We start from the raw sequence: 10,846 nt of genomic DNA on the forward strand, positions 1-10,846 counted from the left end.
AGCTTCGCGTGGGCAGTTGAATCGCCTAATTCTGAAGAGTAGAACTCAAGTTATGGCAAAAACAAAATTCATCAGAATTTTTTCCAGAAGTTGTCTGAGCGCCCGCTCAGGAGAGCTGAGCGGCCGCTCAGGGCGCGACTGGTCGTTGATTTCGCTGAAAAAACCTTTTTTGAGTGGAATTTGACGATTTTAAGGGTCCAGGTCCACTAGGGGCGTATATATACTTAAAAAAAAAGGTTTTCATCATCCGGGAAGATTGGGATACCAAGGAGAAGGCCTAGAAGCACAGAACAACTCTGAAAAGGAAGATCTTGTTTTCAACTTGTGATTCTTTGAATTAGTTATAACTTTGGATGCTCGTTTTCGTTCTTGTTGAACCTAGATCTCATTTATTCGTACTTTAATTATTATTCAGTTTATTAAGACCTTGTTTTATATCATGCTTTCATAAGAACCCATGGTGATGATGCGTATAATTATGGGCTAATCGTTGTCATGGGATTCTAGCGGATTTACTTATGGATTTCTATAGTAAATCTGTTTCGATATCTTGGTGTGTGGTGATTGATTGATATCCTAGTATTGGTTGTGCTTATTCGTCTTATGTGCGTAGCTCACATATAAGATAGCGTGTTAATCTCTATTGAAGTGACAGTGAATATAGAGGTTTAGAACTTGCCATGCTAGCATAGGTTCAGGTATTGTATGCATGATTCGTAGGTAATTCTAACCATTTTACTTGCCCTATGTAATCAAGATAGATAACTTGTGCTTAAACCGTTATGTTGTCAAATTCTATAGACATATAGGGTCTCAATATAATTGGTGCCTATTCAGCTTCTATCTCTTTTGTGGATGTCTGGTAGAATGGTACTCGTGCAACGAAAGTTGGCATTTATCAGTTTCGTGTTATCTGATTAGTGTCCTCACCATCACATGCTAAGGTTAAGAACGAGAAGTATATTGAATGAAGTATTTAATGAAGTTAGAATCCCATGTTTGTCATATATAGTAATTCAACGTCAATTCTCTTAGTTAATGTTATTTAGTATAATCTCTTAGTTTAATAAAAACCCAATTTGTTATTTGTCTTAGCATTGAGCGATAACCATACATTGTTGCATAGGTGCATAAATTGAACTTAACCTAAACCAGTCTCTGTGGGAACGAATCTGATTTATATCTTATATTACTTGCGAACGCGTATACTTGCGTGAATATTAGCGCGTGTTTTCGCCCTAACAAGTTTTTGGCGCCGCTGCCGGGGACTCGGTGTTAATTTTTAGTTTATGTGCTTATCATCAGTGGTCGTTAAAGTTCACTGACTCGGATTCTTTTACTTTCACGGTTTATTTGTTTGTGTTTCAGGTACTCATTACAATGGGAGATCCAGCAGCACGAATGAAAGCCTTGATGGATTTTTCTCAACCCAAGATCAATGACATTCAATCTAGCATTGTCAGGCCAGCTATCACAGCTAATACCTTTGAGATCAAGCCTGGCATAATTCAATGGGTACAGACTTCAGTCCAGTTTGGGGTTCTCCAACGGAAGATTCCAATACACACATTAGGGATTTCATAGAAATCTGCGACACCTTCAAGTTCAACGGTGTCTCTGAAGATGCTGTGAAGCTGAGACTGTTCCCATTGTCTCTGAGGGACAAGCCTAAGAGTTGGTTACACTCTCTACCAGCTGGTTCGATTACTACTTGGGAAGATCTTGCTCAGAAGTTTCTTACTAAATTATTCCCTATGGCGAAGACAACTGCAATTAGGAATGCTCTTACTCAATTTGTGCAGCAATCAGGAGAATCTTTATATGAAGCTTGGGAGCGCTACAAGGAGATGCTTAGGAAGAGTCCTCTTGATGGAGTGCCTGATTGGATGATCATCACTTGTTTTTATAATGGGTTGGGAGCACAGTCCAGACCCATGCTTGATGCAGCAGCAGGCGGAGCATTATGGGCAAAGACCTATAAAGAAGCTTATAATCTAATTGAACTGATGGCTGCTAATGAATATCAGTATCCAGCCCAGAGATTGCCACATAGCAAGGTAATAGGAGTTCTTAAGGTGGATACAGCTACGGCTGTCACTGCTCAACTGAAGGCATTGTCTATGAAGATCGATCTCTGGCTAACTATGGTGTTAAGCAGATAATTAGTGTTTGTAAGATGTGTGCAGGTCCGCATGCGACGGAGCAATGCGCTATATCTAGTGACTTAGCTCAGTTTGTGAGCAACTTTCAGAGATCGCAGCAACCAGTTCCAGACACTTATCATCCTGACAACTGGAATCATCCTAACTTCAGCTGGAGCAACAATCAGAATGTGATGCAACAACCGTTCCAGCAGTTTGGAAATAAGCTATTCAACCCTCCTGGTTTTCAGCATTTATTTGTACCAATACAACAACTCCAGATTCAACAACAAAATTATGATGCAGGTCTATCTTCAAATGAAAAATCTAAATTGGAGGAGTTGAGGCTTATGTGCAAAAACCAGGCTCTTATATGCCAAAGCCAGGTTATTTCTACCAAGACTCTGGAGAACCAAATAGGGAAAATTGCTAATGCCTTATTGAATCGACCACCAGGAACGCTTCCTAGTAATACAGAAATAAATCCAGGCAAGAGGGAAGTTGAAGAACAAGTGAACGCCATCACCTTAGGGTCTGGAAAGGTTGCAAGCCACCAAATTCAGCAAGACAAAGAGCCTGAAAAATCTCAAGTTTCAGAAAATGCAGTTGTGGCTGAAGAAGAAGTGTAGAAGGAAGCAGTGGTGGAAGCAAGGAAGACTACTGTGGAACACACTCCTCCTGAGGGTAATACAGGGGAGAAACAGATCTATCCTCCACCTCCTTTTTCTAAGAGGTTGCAGAAGAAAAAGATGGATAAGCAGTTTGAGAAGTTTTTGGAGGTGTTCAAGAAACTTCATATCAACATACCTTTCGCTGAAGCTCTTGAACAGATGCCTAGCTATGCGAGGTTTATGAAAGGTATTCTCTCTCGGAAAGTGAAGCTCGATGACTTAGAGACCGTTGCTCTAACGGAGGAATGCAGTGCTGTGCTGCAACAGAAGTTGCCTCCAAAGTTTAAAGATCCTGGAAGCTTCACTATTCCTTGCACCATCAGAAACTTATCGTTCGACAAGTGTTTATGTGATTTAGGAGCTAGCATCAATCTGATGCCCTTATCTATTTTCAAGAAGATTGGTTTGCCTGATCCAAAACCAACATACATGTCATTGCAACTAGCTGATCGTTCCATCGCTTATCCACGAGGTATAGTGGAGGATGTCTTGGTCAAGGTGGATAAACTCTTCTTCCCTGCTGACTTTGTAATTCTTGATTTCGAGGAAGATAAGAAGATTCCCATTATCTTGGGAAGACCATTATTGGCTACAGGCCGAACTATGATCGATGTGCAAAAAGGAGAGCTTTCGATTAAGGTTTATGATCAAAAGGGCACTTTTAATATGTTCAAGGAAATAAAGTTACCCACAGCTAAAGAGGAGTGCTTTAAAGTAGAGCAAATGCAGGTTTTGAATGCACCTCTGTGGGAGAAGAAGTTGGATATGCCATTCGATTCTCTTGGGTTAGCAGAGCTAAAAATTTCTCAGGAGCGTCTCGAGCCGTCTATTGAAGATGCTCCCACACTTGAGCTCAACCCACTACCCGATCACTTGAGTTATGCATTCTTAGGTGCACCACATGATAAGGGCTTGGGATATATTTTTGATGATATAGAGAGTGGCTGGACGGATCTTCCAGTGCCTACAGAGGGTTCTTCTCATGCGCCACAGACAGTTGATAGGACTGGTGTTGGGGATGCGCAGTATAGGCAATTGACTAGGCGTATGGAGGCCATGCATGACATTCACCGTCATTTTGCTACAGATTTGATACACGTTTTCGGTTTCGAGACACTGGTGGCGAGGTTGATTGGCCACCTGATCCTCCACCCGATGAGGGTGACTCTCCCGCTGACTAGGTATGCCTGAAATCCTTATTATTACCTTCAATGAGGACATTGAAAATTTTAAGTTTGGGGGTGATAATGTAAGGATTAGTAGTGTGTGTCCATATAGATTCATATTGCATGTTTAGTTGTAGTTCATTCATATTTTTGCATGATTTGTTCATTTAGGACATATTTATTTGTTTTTATGTGATTTCATATAGTTGCATTTGCATGCATATTTAGCATGATCCCTTAAGATGAACTATGATATTTGATAAATTGATGTTGATTTCAGTGTGGTGATGACGAATAGAGGGATGTTTAAGTCTTAATGAATTGATTTGCATGCCAGAAACAAATATTTTCACAAAGTCTTATAGGGTTGCTTTTGATCTAGATCATGATCATACTTGTTTGTTGTTGAGATTTAATCACTTGGTTATATTTAGAATTTGTGATATTCTCGTAATGACGTAAAAACACTAATTTTTTTATCTGGAGAAAAACTTGGATTTCATTGCTAGTTGTTGTAAGGCTAGGCATCAAATGGCTAGTAGCCGGCTCATATTTTTATGAGTAGTCTAGGGTTGAATGAGATGGAGTGAAACGCACTCATTCAGAAATTGTTGAAAAAAAGAAAGGAAAAAAAAGAGAAAAAAAAGTATGTGTTTATGCCTAATTGATCAAGAGTGAGCTCTTTAATACTCGAGTTATTAAGTTTTAGGGGACTTTGTGCCTAGTGACCTAAGGCTTTTATAGTCTGGAATCCGCTAACCTAACGCTCGCTACATGGGTATTATTGCATAAGTCTTTTGGGACCTCATTTATTGCACGGTCAAATAAGCATCTTTTCTATGTGTTCAATAATAGTGTGAATCCTTGTATAACTCTAGTAGAAAGGAGGTGTTGTGAGTCATAATGCGTTTACTGTCTATTCTGTTTATAAACTTTTGATTGTTTCGATGATAGATAAGTTATGGTTATTGATCTAGTATCGAGAGTATATCTATTAAGCATCCACACACGCACGTTTCTGGTTTGTGAGTTGGTTTGTGGGATTTATTCGAACTCTGTTTCGAGTTATTGCATTCTTAGAAGCATTGGCTTATTCATTTGGTTATGGTTATTCTGAGGGGATCGATTGCATTATCATTTAGTTGCATTCACGTAGTTGCATTCATGCATTAGGTTTGTTTTATAGTTTTGAGTATGTTTATGCTTGAGGACAAGCATCGATTCAAGTTTGGGGGTGTGATAAGTGGATTTTATATCCACTTGGAACGCTTCATTACAAGCTTAAATTGGTGTTTTGGACTCAAGTTGTTGGTATTTTGATGTGTTTTTGTGTTATTGCATTTTAGGTATCAGTTATATGAAGAAAGGAGCTTTTAAAGGAAATATGATAAAAAAGTGAGCAGAATTGGAAGCCAAGACCATTGTCAAGTTGTAGAGAATCTCAATAGCTTCGCGTGGGCAGTTGAATCGCCTAATTCTGACGAGTAGAACTCAAGTTATGGCCAAAACAAGATTCATCAAAATTTTTTACAGAAGCTGTCTGAGCACCCGCTCAGGAGAGCTGAGCGGCCGCCCAGAGAGCTGAGTGCCCACTCAGGAGAGCTGAGCGGCCGCTCAGGGCGCGGCTGGTCGCTGATTTCACTGAAAAAGCCTTTTTTAATGGAATTTGACGATTTTAAGGGTCCAGGTCCACTAGGGGCGTACATATACTTAAAAAAAGGGTTTTCATCATCCTGGAAGATTGGGATACAAAGGAGAAGACCTAAAAGTACAGAACAACTCCGAAAAAGAAGATCTTGTTTTCAACTTGTGATTCTTTGAATTAGTTGTAACTTTGGATGCTCGTTTTCGTTCTTGTTGAACCTAGATCTCGTTTATTCGTACTTTAATTATTATTCAGTTTATTAAGACCTTATTTTATACCATGCTTTCATAAGAACCCATGGTGATGATGAGTTCAATTATGGGCTAATCGTTGTCATGGGATTCTATCGGATTTACTTATGGATTTCTATAGTTAATTTGTTTCGATATCTTGGTGTGTGGTGATTGATTGATATCCTAGTATTGGTTGTGCTTATTCGTCTTATGTGCGTAGCTAACATATAAGATTGCGTGTTAATCTCTATTGAAGCAACAGTGAATATAGAGGTTTAGAACTTGCCATGCTAGCATAGGTTCATGTATTGTATGCATGATTCGTAGGTAACTCTAACCGTTTTACTTGCCCTATGTAATCAAGATAGATAACTTGTGCTTAAACCGTTATGTTTTCAAATTCTATAGACATATAGGGTCTCAATATAATTGGTGCCTATTCAGCTTTTATCTCTTTTGTGGATGTCTGGTAGAATGGTACTCATGCAACGAAAGTTGGCGTTTATCAGTTTCGTGTTATCTGATTAGTGTCCTCACCATCACATGCTAAGGTTAAGAACGAGAAGGCTATTGAATGAAGTATTTAATGAAGTTAGAATCCCATATTTGTCATATATAGTAATTCAACCTCAATTCTCTTAGTTAATGTTATTTAGTATAATCTCTTAGTTTAATAAAAACCCTATTTGTTATTTGTCTTAGCATTGAGCGATAACCATACATTATTGCATAGGTGCATAAATTGAACTTAACCTAAACCAGTCTCTGTGGGAACGAATCTGATTTATATCTTATACTACTTGTGAACGCGTATACTTACGTGAATATTAGCGCGTGTTTTCGCCCTAACACCAAGTACACAAGAAATCTACTAAAGAGTTTTAATATGCAAGAAAGTGCAACTGCAAGTACTCCTATGGCAACTGCTACAAAACTTGATCCAAATGAAGGTACAGCAGTTGATGTCACATCTTACAGAGGTATGATTGGTCATATGTTATACCTAACTGCTAGCAGGCCAGACATTATGTTTGCCACTTTTTTGTGTTCAAGATTTCAGGAAAATCCAAGGGAGCCACATCTTATTGCAGTAAAGAGAATTTTCAGATACCTCAAGGGTACTATTTTACTTGGACTTTGGTATGCAACGGAAGCTGATTTTGAATTATGTGGATATTCAGATGCTGATTTTGCTGGATGCAAAATAGACAGGAAGAGTACATCAAGAAGCTGTCAGTTCTTGGGAGGCAGATTAGTCTCATGGTTCAGCAAGAAGCAGAAATCTATTTCTACTTCAACTGCTAAAGCTGAATATATTGCAGCTGGGAGTTGCTGTGCTCAGTTGTTATGGATGAGAGATCAACTCATGGACTATGGATTATCATTCTCAAAAATTCCTATTTATTGTAATAATCAAAGTGCTATTGCTATGATAGGGAATCCAATGCAACACTCTCTTACAAAGCACATCAGTATCAGATATCACTTCATAAGAGAGCATGTCATGGAAGAAACCATAGAGCTTCATTTTGTTCCTACTGATCAGCAGATGGCTGATATCTTCACAAAGCCATTACTAGAAGCAACATTTATAAAGCTTGTGAATAAACTTGGTATGGTTAATTGGGACAAGTAAATTTTTATTTCAATTTATATTTGATCAAATCCTGATGTATATTGATCAAATCCTGATATGTCCTAAATGCTGTATTTTTAGATATTAAGCCAAAAATATTTGATGTATTCTATTTTACATGCATTATAAATTAAGTGAATTTATTTGCTAATTGTGCATGTCCGAATAAATATATCACTGTCATCATTACACATCAGTCTAGGGAGACGCACCTTAAAAAGAAATCTTTTGGTTAATTCATTAAGTTAACTATACACTTAATAATTAATCAGTCCTCTAGTCCCTTGATATTCCTTTGGCTATTTAACCGTCATTTCATCTCAGTCATGTCATCTTCTATTCTCACACAAAACTATTCTCTCTCTTACTCCTCACTATTTTCTTCCTTCATAAAAATGGTTCTTGTAAACATGTTTATGAACTATGAAAACTTCAACGTTGAGTTCAGTCGTGATGATTGGGAGCAGGAATGGCACGTCACTGCCATTCCTACCATTCCTGATGAGATATGGAACTTGGTTCCACAAAAGGTTTAGATAAATCTCTTGTTCTTTGAGATGGACTATCAACTCCATCTTGATCACTTGGAAGAAGAACGGAGAGAGGCTCTTCTTCAGCAAGAACGAATCATCCATCTTGCAGTGCTAGTTGTCAACAGCAGGAGGAACTAATCGATAGCCTTCCTTCTTAGACCAAGGCTGTTGATGTTCATCATCTTATACTAGGATTATCTTTTAATCTTTTGCATGTAATCTATAAATTTCATGAAATGTACTCTTTTGATATATCAATGAAATTTCTTTTGTTTGCAAGATATAGTCTATGCTTGTCTCGAATTATATGCATGTGAATGTTCTAATTGAAGCATGTTAATCTCTACTTCATCTACTTGAATTGTATTTCTTGATGAATATTTTGATTAAAATTGTGGTTGCTAATAATTTGTGATGCTTTGACAAACAAATGTTGAATTTGAATCGACATATCCTAAGTTAGTCAAATCCTGACAGAAGAAAGGTCTCAAATCTTGACGACATGTCAGCACGTTCTAATTCAGATTATTAGTGTTAATCAATCTCTGAGTAAGCTTTATTGTTGCAATTAAGTGTCTCACTTAATTAATGATTAATGGTGGATTATCAGATAAATAAATTTCTACGGTTGTGTCTTGATATAATTGTATGTATTTTGTATTTACTTCCACAATTTACTCCACCGTCAAACTCAATTACTCAGTAATTATTTCCTGTTCGACGTCAAATTCACTAAGTTACCTCCTTCATACGAGTGGGTTATACCTATTTATGAATAGTGAAGCTATAAAACCAGAAGAAACTCTGTGACACAATTCATCATACACTTAGTTTCACTGCGCACATCTCACACTTACTCTCTCTCATAAGCTATTCACATCATGACAACATCTGAAGTTTCACCACTCTTCAGTCAAACAACAATCATTCATGGAAATACATTTGGCACTAACAATTACTTGGCTCTTCTTACACATCAGCAGCTACCATCATCTTTTCATGATATTCAGGATTTTCTTCTTTTATGTCCAATTGGGTATGCTCTCACAAATCCTGTTAAAGTGTCATACAGGGCTGTCATGCAGGTCTGGAACACAGGTGTTGTAAATTCAACACATACTGGCTTTTCCTTTCAGTATAAGGACCAAAGATATGAAGTTGATGTTGACATTCTGCTTCAAGCCTTGAGATTGCCTGCTCTTGATGGTGCTCCTGATACTCATACCAATGAGCAGCTGTTTGATATGCTATAGACTTTAGGCTATTAAGGAGAAATCACAACCATTGGAAAACTGGTCAGAACTAAAATGAAAAGAGAGTGGAACTTTTTCTTTGACTGCATCAGTTGGTGTTTCTTGAATAAGACAACAAACTTTGATGCTCTTTCATCCACTTCCCTGAGAATTGGGTACTCTCTTCTTAACTCTGGTAATTTTGATTATGGTAATACTATATTACAGTTCATAATTGCTAGGAGAGCAGATGCTTCAGGAGTAATAGGGTATACTAGGTTTTGCAACTGATTTTCAATTTTCTATTCCTTAATGTTATGTTTGATGATGATGAATTACTACTTATTTTTCAAATTTCTGAAAAAACAATCACTGATCATATTAAAAGGGAAGAAAAGAACAAATTTTCAGGACCACCCTTTCTTCCTAGAGAGGTCAGGCAATTTCTATTAAGAAATAGACCTACTCCTATACAAGTGCCTGCAAATCCTGATGTTGGCACCTCTGTCACAATTCCTGATGTTAAGACTCAAGAAATCACCCATCTTGTTTCTAACCCAAGCATTTCTTCTTCCAAACAGCAAACACAACAATCCTCTGAATTAGCCTCTTCTGCTGTCTCTCAAAAGACATCAGTTGTAACAAAGAAAAGGTTGTTTAAGAAATCTGTCACATCCGGACAGAAAACTAAACAAGCCTCACTGAGTGAGAGTGAGAAGAAAGCAGACTGCTTTCCAATCAGGAAAAGAAGACTGATCATATAAGAAGATTCTGAATCAGATGATCAGATGCCAATAGGGTCCCTGTCAAAAATCAAGAAGTCCATTGATCAAAATCCTGATGACTTGATTGACACTACTGGAACCAAGGAACCAACTACTGATGCTAGTGCTCTATTTGACAAGTTTCCAGTAATTGAAGCAACTGCTGAACATAAGAAAATTGCAAAGAGCCAGTTAAAAAGAAGAAGTGACGAAGTAGTTGGATATATCAGAAAGAAGAAGAAGACTCGGCCTCTTTTCAAGGATGTTAGTACACAAGAACCTAGGTCTCAAAGAGATTTAGCAACTGCAACACATCCAGTCATACAAGAACCATCTTCTCAAAGGGAAAAGCTGCACAGATCATTGTTAATATTGCTCAGAGTGATCTTGTTGCTGACTCTGTTCAACTATTCCGGGAAAAGCAAACTCAACAGGAGATACTGTCACAGGTGGATGCAATCATTGATGACCCTATTTTTTAGAAGAGCAAACAAGAACCTTCACCAAGCATTGCTGAAGCAGCTTAAATATCACAGACTCCACAAGAACCATCAGTTCAAAGTACTGATGCCGGTCTTTCACCTTCTCTTGACAGATCAAATCCTGATGATACAACAGCTCCTACTGAGAATCATCCTTCAACTGCACTAGCTACAATTGATGATCCATTAGTAGTTGCTAGTTTGAAAAAAGCATCCTGATGTGCTGTTCGTTCCTCCACTTTCATAACTTCCACTTAAGGGATCACCTTCGGGTATTGCTAACTTCTCATATATTCTCATGTTTGTATGATTATAAATAGTCTCTTATTTGAGGTTACCTCTA

At 37.9% G+C, this 10,846-nt stretch overlaps 1 non-coding gene across 1 annotated transcript; it reads right to left on the minus strand.

Moving 5' to 3' along the window:
• Positions 1-1,769: 1,769 nt before the first annotated feature.
• LOC141716004 (small nucleolar RNA R71) lies at positions 1,770-1,876 on the minus strand. Its single transcript, XR_012572740.1, has one exon. It is a non-coding gene; the product is annotated as a small nucleolar RNA R71 (small nucleolar RNA).
• Positions 1,877-10,846: the final 8,970 nt, after the last annotated feature.

The sequence above is a fragment of the Apium graveolens genome, chromosome 3 (genome assembly GCF_009905375.1).
Source record: "Apium graveolens cultivar Ventura chromosome 3, ASM990537v1, whole genome shotgun sequence".
Lineage (NCBI taxonomy): Eukaryota > Viridiplantae > Streptophyta > Magnoliopsida > Apiales > Apiaceae > Apium > Apium graveolens.